Below are 18,840 nucleotides of genomic sequence, written 5' to 3'. Positions count from 1 at the left end.
CATTTCGTGCGTGACGTCATTGACGTGTCATTTGTTTCATTAAACATTTGTTTACTCTTTCTTACGCAATAACTCTATCCCTTTCATTTCTTGCATGACGTCATTGACGTGTCATTTGTTTCATTAAATATTTGTTTTCTCTTTCTTACCTAATAAATCTATCCCTTTCATTTCGTGCGTGACGTCATTGGCGTGTGTTTTGTTTCAATTTCTTTTTTCTTTATAATTTAGCGTCAAATGAGTAGTCCTTTAATAAATTTTAAACCTTTTAATAAATTTTAAACCAATTTGAATGCTTCAATTTTCTAAATGTTCAGCATGAGGTCAATGACATGTCTTGTGTTGGATTTGAAAGTTCGAGTAATCGGTAAACATATATTACGACGAATTGAGAATCTCTCTCCTTTTTGGGAAGTCGGTTAAAAAGTAGAAAATAGACAAAAAACACACCGCTAAAGATCTTTTACCGTAAAAGCTTAACAAATGGACATAACATAAATTCACACTTAAGGTAAGTTATAAATTAGGTTAGAATATTCAAATTAGTCATCAATAACAGTCATGGTGACTACCACGCCAACCCATATTAAGTCATGGGTTGATGATTCACATAATTGCCACCATGGACCATGGTGTTCTCACGCTTCGGTCCATAGCTCTTGTTTGTCATCTATTAGTAATTGACCAGCTATATTGGCGTATTTAGAGAATTAAATTGCAATAGGATACGTGATTATATGTTTTTGTTTTTTTTTGCATTTTGATTCAATGTTGAACAACGTAGTTTTTAAGCTCTTAAATTTACGTGGTTCTATGGCATCAACTTTGAAATTACCTATTAGTATTTTGTTGAGATTTTTATTTTATTTTTAGATCGTCGTAATTTCAACGAAGTAGTATTTTTTATATATTTATCCCAAAAAGCTATTTTGAACCAGAGTTTTGAAAAGAACTGTAACTAGTACCTAGGTACAGATTTACCTACAGATTTTGTATATCTAACGTAACAACAAACAAACGTTCAGCGCCATTTAACCGAAACCTACCTAACAATTACGGCGTATTCCTAACTACAAACAGAAGCAAGCATGCGTACAATTTCCTCAAAAATGAGGTGCTGTTGGAGCACCTATTCCGTGCCAGTGCACGTATGCAGCCCATTCACGCAGCCAGCTCTCCACGCATCAGAAATCTATTCCACTTATTTGCATTTCCGCGGTGCAGCCCAAATGTAGGAAACTATTTGTGGCCGCATTGCACTGTTTCAAACGATAACTACCGAACATTATGTTGATTACATTCTAAATCTGCGTTTGACTGATTATTTCAAACGGAAAATGGGAGCTCGTTAATCGTTTGTGAAGTGCCAAAGGATTTGGTATGTGTAATTATAAAATTCTGACTTTCAAGTGCTGAATTAAAAGGTTGTTACTAATCTCCCTACATATTTAAATACAAAATATTTCAGTTAACAAAGATACAAATATTTTTCAATGAAGAATAATTATTTGTATCCTAACATTCCTCACATCTTTTTTACTTTACCTTTATATTTTCTAAGCAACAGAATCCCAAATAGATTTTTATACCTGAGCTCATTAATCCAGGGCTAAGCCATAAAAGATGAATGTTCGTGACCCGCCGCGACCTCCATATTAGACAATGAAATTAATAACAAGAATATACTTTCCTGACTACCGCGTTAATCCAGAGCTCCTTTGAACAGGGTCCAGGTTTTAGACATTGTCGTAGACTTTTAAAGATTTTTTTAAAGTTTTATCTTATGTTGATGTTTGTCTAAGGTCTTAGATTCTTCATCCATTTCAAAAAGATTCAGTACTTTTTGTCACTCTTATAGAATTTTACTTTCAGGAGATGACTATCTGCCTAGACTTTCCCAAGCTATGTTACGGTCAGCTTTTAATTTTAAACAGACGCAGTTGATAACTGTATTTGTAAAACTGGTAATGACTACCAAATATTGTTTAAAGAGCTGGGGGAGACTTCATATAATATCTGAAATAATATGGACATAACAATCTACATACGTTTGTTTATTTTCAATGGTAGTCAAAGTCAAATCATTTATTTCACTTAGGCTTTCACAAGCACTTATGAACGTCAAAAAAATATAAATAAAGTTGATTCTAGTTGCCCATTCCAAAAGTAGCTTCCTATGGAGAAGAACGGGCAAGAAACTCCATGGTTACTCTTTTTAAACATAATAGGTATTACAGTTTGTATGTATTGATACATATTATAATAACATGCGAAGATCATGTAAAATCACAATAGACAAAGAATATGAGGATAAATAATAATAATAAAAAAAAAGATTAAAATGCTACATGGTGTTCACATTTACAAATCAGTTTATATTTTTGTACAAAGTTACAAACAAACAATCAAAAGAATAACACAATCTTACTAGCGGGTGTAATTTTAAATTCGCAATAATTTGATACTGTCAGTGCGTCCTATGGAGCAGGACCAGCATGTTTCCAAGCATTTTTATCTTGAATATAATCTTCTAATTTATAATATGCGTTTTTACAAAGTGTGGCTTTTATATGAGTTTTAAACCGCATGTCATTTAGTTCCAGAATGTTGTCTGGTATTTTATTATAACATTTGACACAATATCCCATGAAAGATGTATGTACTTTAGATAGTCTAAACTGCGGGATGGCTATTTTATTTTTATTTCGAGTGTTATAATTATGTCTATCACATATTTTATCAAACAAATGTAGGTTTTTCCTAACATACATGATATTTTCATATATAAATTGGCAAGGCACGGTCATAATATTAATGTTTTTAAACAGTTCCCTAAGAGATTCACAAAGTGGATCAAACAAACACTTATATTCTTACAAGACATGTAATATATAAAATATTAGAATTTCCTCTGCTCGCGAATAAAATCACGGAAAAACAACCAGTTTTACTAATACCTATTTATTTCTATGTTACAGACCTATTACCTGTGTCGTCGACCGTGATGCCTCTACCATACTACTCCGTCTACGGATATGAAAAGAAATTACTTCGAGAGAAAAACAAAAAACGACCACCTGGGAAAATCTCCCTAGTGACGAAACAACCTGAATAAATATTATTTATAAGTAATAAGTGACTTATATATGTTTTTATTCCTTTATTCTAAAAGGCTTTATTTGAGTTTATGTTTGTTGAATGACTGTTTGCTTGTTGTATAAGTAGCAAGAGGTAGGTAATGATTTCATCAATTCCGTTATCGTCTGAGTACCTAACAGTGAAAATGGACAGCAAAGTGAGCGTAGGCTGTGAGTTAATGTTTTGTATGTTCAAGCCAATTAAAGAAATAATACAGATTTTGCAAAATATTGAATACTTGGAACCAATGACATAGATGTTAGTAAGCAGCTAAAATATTTTAAAGCTTATATAGGTATGTACTGATTTGTGATATATGAATAAACGTTTGCAACCATCCAAACGGGTGTTTTCCTTGACATTTAAGTCTAGATGCATATTTGCATAATTTTGAACTACAAAATTATGTAACGCATACTTAATATCTGCTAAGACGTAATGTCTACGACAGTAGGCGAAATTAGCATAAATTAACTTATAATACTATAAGGTAAGTTCTCCTTACAGCCAACCCCTCTTAGAATGTCACAAAACCTTATTGGATAACTTCCTTCTTCGCTAGTTCTCACTTGAAGACATTAAATCCTATTTGCAAAGTTCTTTATTTTAAGAGCAACTAAATAATCTAAGAATTTCCTAGGCTTCCGTTGACTCCCTTCATGTTTAAAACCTCCTTTGCTTTTTCTGCTAGTAAAACCTGTTTAAACAGTGTCTCCTTGTTGAATTTTCCACCGTATGTAGGTTGAAAAGCTGCTATTAAATGACTGCGATCTGTCCTGGCTACGTAATCCCTCAGTCTAGTCTTATTACACTCTGGGGAAGTGGAGAAGCTCATTCTTAGTGTATACCGAAACTCAAGAAAGGATAGTATGTATCTAATGTGAACCTAAATTGATGTAAATCGACTTTTTTATGAAGGTAGAAAATATCCTGAGGGAATTGGTGACGATAATGATAACAGGAAGGTGAGTTTCTTTCTAGCTATTGCGGTAAAACCAACTCTAAATTATCGAAAAGTTGCTGGACCTTAGAAAGCAAGCCAAAAAGGTGATTGTACCACGTGCAAATGACACATTAGGCAAACCTAAGATTGGACATAATATTTTGGTTTATCATGTTTCGTAATTAGATGGAACTAGAAAATTAGCATTTGATTCCCAGAATTTCGCAAACTAGACTTTAATGACTTCCCTTAAAATGCTCACGTAGTTAAAATTAATAAGTTCCAAGAATTAGGAAAATTTTATGTCTGTGCGCTTGTACTATATTACGTAGGTACCTATTTAATACTTCAACTTGGCCTTATAAGCATTCCTTTTCAAGTATTTCATGTATCTTTAGGAAACATACATGCGAAGGTTTGACATAGAATTAGCTATAGTTTTGTCAGAAAGCAGCCAGAAGACAGAAGTAACACCAGAAGGCCTTAGCCGGTAAAAGTTCAGCTATCTGATCATCACTTCCAGCATCAGCCTTTATATAATATCTATAAAAGATGGTCTATATAGCAGCCATGTCAGGCTACTCGCTTATTTATTTGGATTCATAGTCTCGAAAAACCTTTGCGTCGACGCTGAAACGCCATCGGGAAGCTAAGCGCAAGAGTATGGTATGGCACAACTAACTGCCTTATCTAGGGATGTGATATGGAAAATTGAGTACAAAAACGATTTTTTTATAAAACACTGAACAAAAAAAACTTACAACCGAGGAAAACCACCAGCAAAATCCAGTACAATATAATCCGACTACCTAACGTTATAATCGGCTTGCGTTAATACGATCAGCGAATAGTTGCCACTGGCTAAGTTAGTATTGTCGATCAAATGGTACATTCATAAACAGTCACTGTATACTGTATACTACATACATACAGTGTGTTTGAGGGACAATAGATCAAATCAGAGCATGCGACCGGCTATTGTCCTGATACTAATTAATACAAGCGTGCTACATAGATGAGGCTGGTCGTGATTAAATATTATATTATGTAGAAACTATATTATAATGGTTGTTGAATTAGGACTTGATATAGGTTACTAGGTTATGAATGTCAATACATAGATGTTGTGTTGTAAGAAAATTTTGTACCGGGCAGCCTGCTGGTGGTTATTCGGGATGGTTTTGTCTATGATAATTATGAAGAAGGTGCTGTAAACCTGTATTTCTTCCACATAATCATTTGTTATGTTTCATGAAATGCACTGAAAGAATTGATTTGTTTCACCGTCCCCATTTCTAATGAATCTCCCTTTATGCAGTCAACGTCTGATCGAAATACCTATAATCAAAATGTGCCTTTGACATCCGAAAAAGCTTATGTATAACTAAAGCAAAATTAGTTAAAAAATTACATAATGAAAGAAAGAGTGCTTGCTTACGACAGAATCCTTGAATGAACAATTAGCAATGACAGCTCGAAAATTCATAGCTCTTAAATAAAAGGCTAGTTATCCATCTACTAAGAGACCGCAGTAAGCTTAATCTAGATCGATCGAGCCGCGCGACTGTTACCACAAGCCCCTTGAAAGTGTAACAAACATAATACTATTTTATCTTTAGCGTAAACATTGCTTAATAGCCGTTGTGGATAGGTATAAAAATAATGTATTAGTGGGATTTTCGCTAAGCCGGGTATCGGGCTAGGGACGTGTTGGCGAGACGTGGTCGCCTCGTATTAAGATTATTAGAGTATTTTTCTTCTTTGTTGCGTGTTGCTTCACTAATACCTATGTCTGTTAAGATTTTGGTGAGCGATATGTTTTTCTTTATGATATCTTTCTAACATAATAGCCTAGACATGGGCAGGTTGTTGACGAGATTTTAGTTATCTTTATAGTCCTTAATAAATTCTGTGTAGACGCATATACTAAAGCCGAGCTTAATTCTCTTCTAACAAATAGAAGGTGAAAGAAACGAATGTTAACACACTTGTCCAAATTGGGTTATATCATGAAGTTTTATCTCTTTCAACCGATTTCATAGAGTGGCAGCCAAGATGAGGAGAAAGTAGGTACACATTACTACTTGTTATGTAGTATCAACACTATTGTGCCTGAAAAAAAATCGAAGGTTTCGAACGCAATTTTTCTCCATTAGAAACCCACAAACTTTGATAACAATACTCTTCCTCATACAAACCATAAAAATAAACAAAACGAACCTCCACTCAGAGACTGCACCAAGTGATACACTTCGATCCATATCGTATAATCTCCATGGGCGGATTCCATCAAAGCGAGACCGTATCACTCTGCAGACTAAAAAGTCGCCCATAGTTGACCCGATAGTTAGCAAATAAATTGTTTTAAAGAAAGTCTTCAGTCTTCAGAATACCGGCTAAATGCTTGATCTTTTAAATATGCGTATTACCATTCATCTCCATACTGAGTTACAAACTATCGGCCGACTAAAAGTTTGCAGTGTGCTTTAAAGCGAGAGCGTGTCAGTCTACTGACAGCACTCGTCAAACGCCATAGATATCAAGACGCAAGGGACGAACACTATCTTTGTGATGTACGAGTACTTTATTGAGAGTAGGTATTGTATACTTTTATTGCAGTGTTCTATGTCTATGTCTTGTAGTGTTTGACTTTAGGTACCCTCAACTTAGATATTAGGAACTGGTTAAATTGTAATACTAGCGGATTTTCCGGATTTTCCGAGCAATAGTTAACAAAAATCGATTTAAAATGACAGGTGAATTCCTTGAAAAAATACTTTGCGGAAAAACTGTTGGAAAACTGCTGTAATACTGGGAAGTTGGGCTTGGAAACCAGGATAGATAGTGTTGAAAATTAATATATTTCATCTACAGTATGAAGTCACATCACCTTAGTAATTATCTGAACCTAATAATAATTGCTTAAACGTAAGTTTTAACCCTCTTTCATAACCAGTTCAAGGATCTTATCCTATGTAAATAAACATCTCACATTTTACACAACAGAATTTATTCATGTCGAAGATAGTAAGGTTTCAGTACGATACATGATATTTTCTTAAGGGTAAGTTTCAGATACCTTCCAATTATATACCTAAATTGAGTTAAAACACGCTGAAAGGGATATTTTGTTAAAATAACTTTGTTCTGTTTTAAACAGAACAAAGTTATTTTAACAAAATAACAAAATATATAAACAGACTGTTTACAAAACTGTTGTTTCTAAATACGAAGGTATATGTTACCAATTTCAGTGTAGATAGCATGCCTATCTAATGTGACAAAAAAACTGAACAATAATCTCTTATAATTTTTTTCTTCAATATAAGCATGTACATTTATCTTATATACTTGTCGGACGCGAACATCAAGGATGGCACTATCGTCCGACATCAGTTAGGGTAATCAAGCAAAGAGATAACTCAAAGAAACTCAAAACTCAAACGAACTCAAAAGTCAAACGTTTATTCAAATTAGTCAGAACAAAAGACAGCCCCCAAAACGCCCGCCCTTCGCCACTTCCCATGTGTTTTGGCTTGGGGAGAAGAAGTGGCGGAACAAACTCCCCAGCAACACATGTCTGTCTGTTAGGTTAGAAGAACCTTTACACTTTAATTTCAAAAGACACTTTACACACTTTACAATATGGATCTACAACGGTACCACATCACTAGGCAATAACACTAGACGTGACGTAGGGCAGTTTCGAGATGTGCGCAGCACGACGACTCGACCAAGACTGAGCTCCGCGGACGCCACGCCGACCACCACTACTCTGCCAAGCGCGCCAAAATGTTGTTTCACCGGAAACGCCACCAGAGGGCGCGCTTGCGTGACGTTTAGTGTCCGTACTATTGACAGTCTCCGACACGGCCATCCTGCGTAGACCCACGTCCTCGTGGGTTAATCTGCAACAACACAAACACAGCACAGTATGCACAGTACAACCTCGGCCACTCCTGACCACTATGTAGCACACTGAACAAAAGTCACACAGATCCATCTGAACCACAGAACCACATAGGGTCATAATTACGCCACACAGGCTTATTAATATCGCTCATACTTGAATGCCACACAGGTTACCAACTGCCACACAGGCTACTAGCTGCCACACAGGCTCCTAGCTGCCACACAGGCTCCTAACTGCCACACAGGCTCCTAACTGCCACACAGGCTCCTAGCTGCCACACAGGCTCCTAGCTGCTACACAGGCTCCTAGCTGCCACACAGGCTCCTAGCTGCCACACAGGCTCCTAGCTGCCACACAGGCTCCTAGCTGCCACACAGGCCAGTTATTGTCAAGTTTGTCTGATCAATCTAAACATTTTCAATGCAATAGAATGCTTTCACCTTGTGCGATGACATGCGATGTCCTGGCCTGCCGCAACTCATACGGCCTCCACGACAAATCCGGGGGAGGATGACGCTCCAAACAGCAACTGCAGCGCACCTCGCCCGCCGCTTGACTAGTGGACCTCGTCCTGTTCTCCAGGCTCGGTTCACTTTAGATGTTATCTGTTAAGTCAGAAATGGAAAGTGCTTAGGCATCAAATATTGACAACATATGGGTCAGCAACAAACCTTCTCGATGGTAAGACCTAAACACATGTTATGGGTTTTAAGAATAGCAATCACCATTTAAATGAAGAAACTAGTTACATTAAATTTTAAGCACGAAATCAAAGAAAGATCGAATTGCTAGTCAGACTGAACTTGTAAATTACAAAATCATTACAGCTACGGTTGTCATTCACATCAACGCCTTCTACTCGATAGGCTTCACAAAACCGTCGTGTCCCTTAGCCGAGCTCTCAGCCCATCCTGGCCTCCTAGGGACCACAACCACAACTATAGTGACATGACACCAACTGTACCACAGATGTATACGGGTCTCTTCCTGGTCACCCCGATGCCGTCACACAGGCCAACGAGTCTCTTCCAGGTCACCCCGATACCCATCTTAGGTACAGCTTAACACAATAAAAACAACAGTACCGCAGACTTTACATAGGTCTCTTCTTGGTCACCCCGATGCCATCACACAGGCCAACGGGTCTTTTCCAAGTCACCCCGGTATCCATCATTGGTACAACTTAGCACAACGAAATTACAGAGTAGGTGAATGTAACACCTTACCAAAATCTCTAGTCTGATGCACAATTCAATCAAATGACGCAAAAACTGAAATATTCTAACTTTAGGATATTGATGAGATCAGCTAACTAATAATTTTCAACTCTGGGATCAAACCTGTGAACCTAGGTTTCTGATTATCTACGATTCCACCAATTAATAAGCGCAGTGGTAGCGCAATCAACGAGACTGAAACTGTCTCTCAAGTTTATAAATGTCGTAAGACAAATAACCTCAAAATAAAGCAAAAATGGATCGGTCTCACCGGGTTTCCACTTAACACCTCAACGCGCATGACGATGCGCAGTACAGCAAGGCTTTCGCGGACGTGAAGCCACGTAGATACACGAGCACCAACACTCCGACCTCACGATGACACGTCAGGCTCCTGGCAGCTGGGATGCTCCGCAGTAATTTTGTCGCCAGATTGCACAATAACCACCGTCATTGTTGAAACATGAAAAAAAGACAGATTCGGTTAATTTTCTAGCATACCCTCGATAACTAGCTTGACATGTAACAATGGAAAACGATACCATTACCATAACCGTGGTTACCATACTTGTACCTTTGCTGAAATTCTTAATAATTCTTCTACTACAAACTCCATTTCAAATTATCGACGTTACATTTTTTTTTGTCAATGGGCAGAATTTTATCTTCGCATGGCGAATTCTTAACACATGTGGGCATTCGGATTACATCCCACTTCTGATGTCGGAGGCGAACATCAAGGATGGCACTATCGTCCGACATCAGTTAGGGTAATCAAGCAAAGAGATAACTCAAAGAAACTCAAAACTCAAACGAACTCAAAAGTCAAACGTTTATTCAAATTAGTCAGAACAAAAGACAGCCCCCAAAACGCCCGCCCTTCGCCACTTCCTATGTGTTTTGGCTTGGGGAGAAGAAGTGGCGGAACAAACTCCCCAGCAACACATGTCTGTCTGTTAGGTTAGAAGAACCTTTACACTTTAATTTCAAAAGACACTTTACACACTTTACAATATGGATCTACAACGGTACCACATCACTAGGCAATAACACTAGACGTGACGTAGGGCAGTTTCGAGATGTGCGCAGCACGACGACTCGACCAAGACTGAGCTCCGCGGACGCCACGCCGACCACCACTACTCTGCCAAGCGCGCCAAAATGTTGTTTCACCGGAAACGCCACCAGAGGGCGCGCTTGCGTGACGTTTAGTGTCCGTACTATTGACAGTCTCCGACATACTTATCCTCATATAGTGAACTAATATCAAACAGACATGATGATGATGACTGTACATAATATCCTTGTTTACATGTTGAGTCCATTATTCGAAAAAGCGACCAAATTTTTCGGATCCCTCGCAATATCCAACAAAATTCGTAATAATTTCCTTGTTAATATAAGTTTCCAGACGTTGAGTGAGCGAAGATCTTTTTCGTTGGAACCCAAAGATTCATCTCGCAAACTTTTCCTTCTACGCTTCGCAATTTACTAAGAATTCTAAAAAGCAACAACTTATTTTCTTGTGAACTCTCTAACGTTCGAGTTTCTTTATCTACTTTATTATCTATTGTGTATATTCATATTGGGATTATTTAGGTCAGTTTTTGTGTTAAATGGATTATGTCTGGCATAGCGTTGGTCTCATTTTGTTGGCCAAATTGTTTTTCCTTCTGTCTTATGAACAACTACAGTATCATTTTGTAATCTTACGAACCAATGAAACGAACCTATTAATTTTGAGAATACTCTAACTTTTCAAGGAAACATTGACTTGTTTACCTTTTATTAAATTGATTTCCAATCGCAGTAACGGGGTGTTTAATTATGATAATTGGTTTACACAGTCGTTACGTCTCGCATCTCTTAGATCACGATACAGTTTAATAAATTTCTCCTTACGGAAACAATTCTAGCATTCAGCTTTTGGAAAGAAAGTAAAACAAATAGTACCTATATCTATAACGGATAAATATTGAATCTCTAAGAGCTTTATTCAGTTAATGGCTAAAATATTGATAAAATATACATCATTATTTAATGCCAGCTTCTCAATAACTCTAAAAACATCAGTCTTATCATCAAATACATTAAGGCGTTATTGTATTACTTATATCAGGCGTAATGGAATCCCGCCAAGGGATTTTACGTTCGCTGCAATAATTCTCGTTCCCAGCGTTATTTTAACGAAATTGAATGGAGTTTATGTTTTCTTGGTCTATAAAAAGGAAAAAGAGCAACATCACTTTCCGCCTTGAGAAGTTTAAACAAGAGCCTTTTCGGGCAAATGAAGTGGTCTGCAAGTTTATCGAGAGCCCGGACTGGTTTAGACACGTTAATCAATCAAATATTTGGCCAAGTCATGAATAAATCTGCGGGAAGTTCGCGGTGATTTCGCTGACACACACCGAGATCCTGATAGCTGGCTGCTTGTTCACCGCTTGATGGATCTGTTCTTATGCCGCTATTGTGCTTGTTTGTTTTTTAGCTTTTTAAACTGTGAGATAAGATGAGTCTTGTTTGTGTTTTAAAGTGATAAGTAGGCACTCACAATTTATGTTTAAGATTAAGGATAAGTCAGTCTTAATATTTAATAGTGTTTGAAAAACTAGTGGATCCTTTTTGTAAACCATAACTGTCAGACTTACTAAAGAAATTAAATAACAATTTTCCGTTCCACCGTTCGGGGAAAACTAAAAACTGGAAATGGAGAGCACTTTCCACATCAACGGATTGAGGTCACTTCAACCAATAGTATTACTACCACTAAAATAAAATAACATGCACGACATATTATTGGATAAAAATATGGTCGTTTTTCTAGGGGAGACGTATTTTAACGCGGATAGATGTTTATAACAGACTTCCTAAAAAGGAGGACCGTTCACTACTTACAACTCGTCTACATGTACATTTTGCACCACTTTGTACTCAAAATACGCATAGTCTATACAAGCCTTTATAGCTTGGAACTTTATGTTTATCTCACTGTCCACGACTTAGCTTCTGCTAAGCTAGCTTAGGTTTCAGTGGAAAGGAGTTATGCACATAATGCCAGCGTGCTCGAACCGACAGGTAAGTAGATCATTCTATGTAGGGATGCAGGATGCAGCAATGATTTCTATTTGTACTCCTTACAAATGTCTAGTTGAATGAAGGCCCCGAACATGTAATTTTTTTCTACCATTATTCCCAAAAAAGCTTCGCTAAGAAGCGAATTATGCTTTATCATAGTGTAGCAGTTAATATGTTAGATTGAAAATACGTTAGAAAATATAAATCTGTAGCTCCCTAGTGCGGTTTGAAACGCAGTTAATACAGGCTGTGCAAAACAACACGCCTTTTGTTGACCTGCCTTCAAGCCCTGATTAGCTCCACAGGGGGAGCCGTTAACTAAGCCCCTGCACTGGCACAAACAAACAGACAGTAAAAATATAGCTAGGTATATATGTGTATAATGCCCATTTACTTTCAGGTTTTGTTTGAAAGAAAATGTTTGAAAGGCATCAATGGAACTGCAAGCAAGGGAATACGGCGTTTCTGGAAGTGGCGTCAAAAAGTATCTGTATTAATTTTAAAGTAGCTTACGTGTAAAGTATTTTCCGAATGACAACTTCAGAAACCGAGACACAGTTTTCTTTTCATTATAAAGTGAAATACGCTGATCCTTTCAAAATTCGATCAATATTGCAAGTGGATCCAAAATAAATAATATTCGTATCTACGAAAGTTCAGATTTCGTCAACCAATCGTTCCATATAACTGAAGCCTACCACCCTTTGGGTGCCACTGAGAAATACGCATGAAATACTCAATATGTCTAGGTATCGTGTAGTAATAATTTATTGCCATTCTTAGAACTTCGTCGTTTGGCGTAGTATTTTCAGCAGAATTTTATAAGAACTGAACCGTACCCAGCATGAATACTTGCCTAAACATGAAACCTTCCCAAACAAATTATTTTGCCAGTTCCTTCTTCTACAAAAATAAAGGTAATACAAATATACGGTTCGTACTGTTTTCATAGCTCTTAGCTACTGAATATCTAAAGGAGCCTATAATGTTTATTTTTGCGGAAATAGTTTTTAAAGTTTCTACTCTGTATTTTCTCTTAAGAAACATTTTATTCGTGCACCTCTCATGTGTCGCTTCCAATTTGTTTGCTTGGCTTTTGCTTAGCATATCACGGAACAGCCGCATTCCAACTGCGCGAATAAATGTGAGCATCCGACCTTCTTATTAATTTGTTTGAAATTCGACTGTATGATGACGGGATAAGGTGTGGTTTTGGTAGGCCTGTTCCTCATTGTTATGACGTTTTGTTGTCGGTAAGGCGTCTCTTGCTCGCTTTACCTCTAGCTCATGTTTGCATTCCTGGTACTTGGCAAGCAAACGCTCTTACTTTGCGTTCCTCTACTTTGTGATACGTATTGTCTTTCACGCCTTTGAGAGAATTGTATGCATTTCCCAACTTTTTGTTAGAATAATGATGAAGTTCCTTTGCTGACAGCGAAACTACTGCAGCCGTTGTTCGAAACATTTGTATTGAGACTGATAATTATTGCTGGAGTAACTAAGTGCAGCGCCTTTTGTACTTTATGTAATTAGGGAAAAGTTAAGTATTTTAGGTATCATTTTTAAAGTTCTATGTTTATTATAAAAGAATCTTTTATAATTCTCACTACATCTTCGTTATAAATCTAAAGCAGATCACAAACAAAGTACCATGACCGAGTGGTTTGAGTCTAGAAACTTGGTTAATTTATCATTTTGTTGCCGGCAAAGTATTTATAGTATCTTTTGGTGAATTTCTTGGAGACAGGCAAGTTTGATCAGATATGTTCTCAATACTTTGTTTAGTGAAGTTGATAGGCTCATAAATGTTTTGTTAAAAACTGCTACTCGGGAAATTTTGAAGGCTTATTTATTTACTGGCGTAAAAAGGAGAACTTTATCGGCAGTCTTTTATTTTTGTAAAATTTTGGCAAAGTATGGAAAAGGATTGATTAATGTGTATTTAGGTACTTTGTGTACACCTCTCTGCATCTGCTTTTCGGAAGCAACCTGTAAAACTTTTTCTTCTTTATCATGAACAGATGAGCATTCAATGAGTGATGAACAGTCATTTATTGAGTAAAGATACGAGACTATACTAAATGATAAACGCGGTTTGATGACGAGCTCTCAAAGTATAAATGTTCATCTTCTTGTGAAATCCCGTAATATAGAATCATTTCCGATTTTTAAGTGCACCCCACATTAAATTCAAACAACACCAAAAAAACTCGAAGAGAATGAACCAAAAACCTCGCATACAAAACTTGGCACTTTCCTAAAGTTATAAAATTAGCAATTAAAGTACAGACAGTGAGAGGGGAACCTTTACTGATATCCAATAAAGAGTAGCAACATTTTTATGAACCATTCCGAGGGTCCGACCTTCGGCAAATTCTTCAACTTCGATGTAATCTTTCCGCAAATATTTTATACGTAGCTTAAGTTTTCCTATCCTTTTATGTTTTCCGCCAGAAATATTAACGACACGTTCCTGAATCTGTTCCTATTGTGTCCGCACTGGATTTTGGAATTCTTTTTAGTTTTATGAAAGTTTTGGGTGTGGCGGGAATTCATAACGTATTTTCAGTATGTTCCCTTAAATATGGAGCAGACTTTGGGCAACCATAAAAATCTGTAAGTACTATGTATTATTTATTGCTCTTTTGAAAATCAAGGAGGTATATGGTCAGCCCTTAATCAATTGAAATGTTAAAACCAAGTGACGGCTAGAAAAATCAAATATATATATTACAATTATTAGTGAGTAAAATGTAATATGTTAATATGTAGATTTGATATCTAAAGAGTTATAAGAGTATACGAAAAATAATTCCTGTGGCTAAACGTTTGAATGGATTTGGTTAGCATTTTTGGAATTCGTTATAGAATAGGTACCTTACAATTTATGTGATAGGTGTGAATTTGATTAGTTATGACAAGTCCGACATATTTTTGATTATTTAACCGAACTAACAAAAGGACCAGTATTTTGGACAACCCTAAACTGTAACCCAAAATGGCCTTCGCATAATAGTAATAGTCGTAAAATACACAGTTGCATTAGCTGCACATGTCTGCATTTACGCCAGGTTGTGCACTAAAAACACTTTGACCGCAAAATAGCAATGTTAGTATGTAAATTAACTAACTTCACTTAACATTGTTTGAAATTGGGACTGGATTTGTAGATTTGGGTGCTATAACGTTCTATTTTTACTTTTATAATGTGTGTTATATAATTACGGCAAAATAAATATTAAAATTCATCAATAAACAGATGTAGTCACTTAATAGATATATACATAGGTATCTATCTTCAACCTACATAGTAAGTGTTACCAGTCTCAATTAAAAAACCCTCAACTTTTAAATTGAAGAACACATTCACAATACAAAACCAACCAACAAAAACAAAAAATTGAAAGAAAACGTAATATTTCTTCATAATGTCATAATCTAGCGAGTTCCAATATCGTGTAATCCGATACAGTTATTATATTGAGTTAGTATTGTCCATTAATAATGAAGCGGCTCGAGGTGGGGGGAGGGGGGCAGTGTCACCGTCTAACTATAGGGGCTTTATCTTAATTGCCTTCTGAAACACCTTTATCTTGGCATGTGGAAGTTTTTGCTGAAAAGGTCTTCTATGTGTGTGTGTGAAGATTCTCATGGTGGCATGTGTTATGGAATGCAGTATTTAAACACACAGTACGACTGTAAGGTTACTAGGCATTGGCAACCGACTAACCCCTAGGGAACAATAAAAACTGGTGAAATTAGATCAGGTTATATACTTACCTGTACACCTCTCTAATCATACAAGTACAGCAAAAAATAATAATATGTATTACCTACTTATTGCTGAAACCCACACGAAAATTACTAGACTCATAAAGTATTGACACTGAGGTCTGAAAAAGGCAAACCAACATCAGAATTGACTCGCCCTCGATTCTATGTTCACCCCTTGATGTTCCACATCACATTAACATGTAATTCGGCCATAAAATACAAAGTAGCATCTGCATCGTCCGCATTAAACTTGCTAACTAATACAAATGTGTTTCGCCAAATATCTGAACGTAGGCGCGACTTCGATACGAGAAAACAATGAAATATGACTACGGTTATTGTTTCGCCAAGTTCTCAAACTAAGTTCGTTGATATTGGGTTCGTACGATTGTTTTCGGCTGAATTACAAACTTAAGTTTTGTATTTAGAATTGCAGTTTGTGTAAATCAATTTGTTATTTGTACGCCGATCGGGGAAATAATGAAACGGCGAGTTTTAACTTCTTGTTTATGTTTTTAAGTACATAGAGGAAATGTTTTTCGTTTAATTGTGTTCCTGAAATCGTTTGTTAATTTTTCTCTCAAAAAAGTTTCTAATTTTGTTGGAGCGGTAGAATTGTTGTTGGAAAGTGTACAGACAAAGACTTCATCAGAATACTGACGGTCACTTAAGAACCAAACCAAGTCTACAAACTCGGGTTTCTAGGCTTCACTAGACAAGAAACATTCGTTAAGACTCTAAACAAAGTGAGACGTGATGTTGTCACTGAATTAAGGCACACCACACAAACAAACAAGACTGAAACATTTATTTGCATTATGTCATTCATTTGTCTAACGTAAAAAGATATTAACAAAAAAATAGGAAACTCACTGTTAAAAATATATCAATGCTTACTAGCTTATGCATGAAAAAAATTTTCGCTACCGTAACATAACTACTGACTTGCAAAAAAAAGAAAAGACAAGTTTTCGTGTAACGCACTTTAATTTTATTTATGTTACAGCAATAACCATCGGAAATCCATTACCTGGACGTGTAAAAGTCATCCTTAAAACCCGCTGAGAATGCAACGTATGCCAAACTCTGGCGACCTCCGATATTGGGCCCCTGCGGGACCCCGTCATATTCCCGATATTCAATAAGGCGAACTAACACGTTTTGCTGTCGGTCCGGACCTTTCAGAAATCCCTAGCGCATTACTATATACCATCAATACCTCCCGCGCCCATCCTGTCTCCAATATTACGAACTCTTTCGAAGGACGCCTTCGATATTTAAATCAGAATACGTTTGCCAGTTCGCCACGTACTTTTTGGCGGTTTATGTAATTTAGTTTCTTTTTTATCCGTTCGATGGAAGGACGAGGGGTTTCAATTGTAGTGTCGATGGTATCGCAATATTCATATTTCGAACAGCGTTTGGTATTGGCTGCCAATATTACGAGTATGTTGCACGTGTTGAGAGGCCTTTGCTACAATCTTGACATTATACTGAACGCTTTGGGCATTGCTGGGCAAATTGAACAATCAATTGCTGAATTATATTTACACTAAAACCTGAAACGACCTTAAGTAATTGAAATTACTGAGATCTGTTCTGCAACAGCAACTTTTGTCACGAGACTGTTGTAAGAATAATAATAAATAAATAGACGATAAGAATTTAAAAGTCAAAAAAAAACAGCTCATTTTACGCTCAGCCACACAAAATATTTCCGACTTATTTATTCTTTATAATTATATTCGTGAAGAGCAAATATTTATACAGTATGAGTCTGAAGATTTGAAATTAACTTTCGCCACATTCCATCAACGTTGGCATTTTAATAACTTTGTGCTTTCATTATTATCTTGTATCACGAGGAGCCTGTGTAAAATATGAGCACGAATTATTACCCAATGTATTTTAAGACTTAAATAAAAACAGTTTTCGCTACATAATTTACAAAATTCGTGATTAACATTCTAATATGTAGAATAATTTTTTCACACTATGTCTGGACTTTAAACCATTCTCTTCCATCAGATTGGTCTTTTCGTTAGAAAGCACCCACAATTATTCCAAAAAGTCTCAGAAAACAGTATATTTAGCAAAAGAGATCCTAGTAAGATTCTTGTACCTAAATGCAGAACTACTCTGTACCACAGAAATTGTATGTTTATGTGTGTAAAATATATAATAAAATACCCCGAACTATTAGAGAACTTCCATTAAGATTGTTTAAAGTAAAAATGAAGCAATGGTTGGCACAAAAATGTTATTATACTATTAAGGATTTTTTAGAAAATAAGTAATTAGTTTGTAATTTATATAATTTTGTAATAAATAATAATGTACCTGCCCGAATGGGCCTTAATTATTGTATGCCCAAACGGGCTGATTGTTGTACTGTATGTATATCATTATATCTAACACCTGTAACCAACACAATCAACACAATAAAGATTACTTTACTTTACTTTACATAATTAATCTGGAGATATGGACCTTGTATGAATTCATCTTTTATGAACATTCAGTTCATTTTGATCAGTATTAAAAATTCGCTTGTATTTTGACCACATAAGTACCTAAATTCGATATGATATTACTTTTTTCTAATATATACGTAGTTTATTCTTGAGAAAAATATTCTCTCACAATAAGTTTACCGCGCAGGCTATTTTCCGAGTCACTGGTTGTGTTTACTTCACGTATAACTAGTAATTATATTTTTTTTATATAAAAAAAAATCTTTTTATGCTCTAGTGCGATATGTCTGTGGTCAAAATTGGATT

The sequence above is a fragment of the Helicoverpa armigera genome, chromosome 10 (genome assembly GCF_030705265.1).
Source record: "Helicoverpa armigera isolate CAAS_96S chromosome 10, ASM3070526v1, whole genome shotgun sequence".
Taxonomy (NCBI): Eukaryota; Metazoa; Arthropoda; class Insecta; order Lepidoptera; family Noctuidae; genus Helicoverpa; species Helicoverpa armigera.
This window is presented reverse-complemented; position numbering follows the sequence as displayed.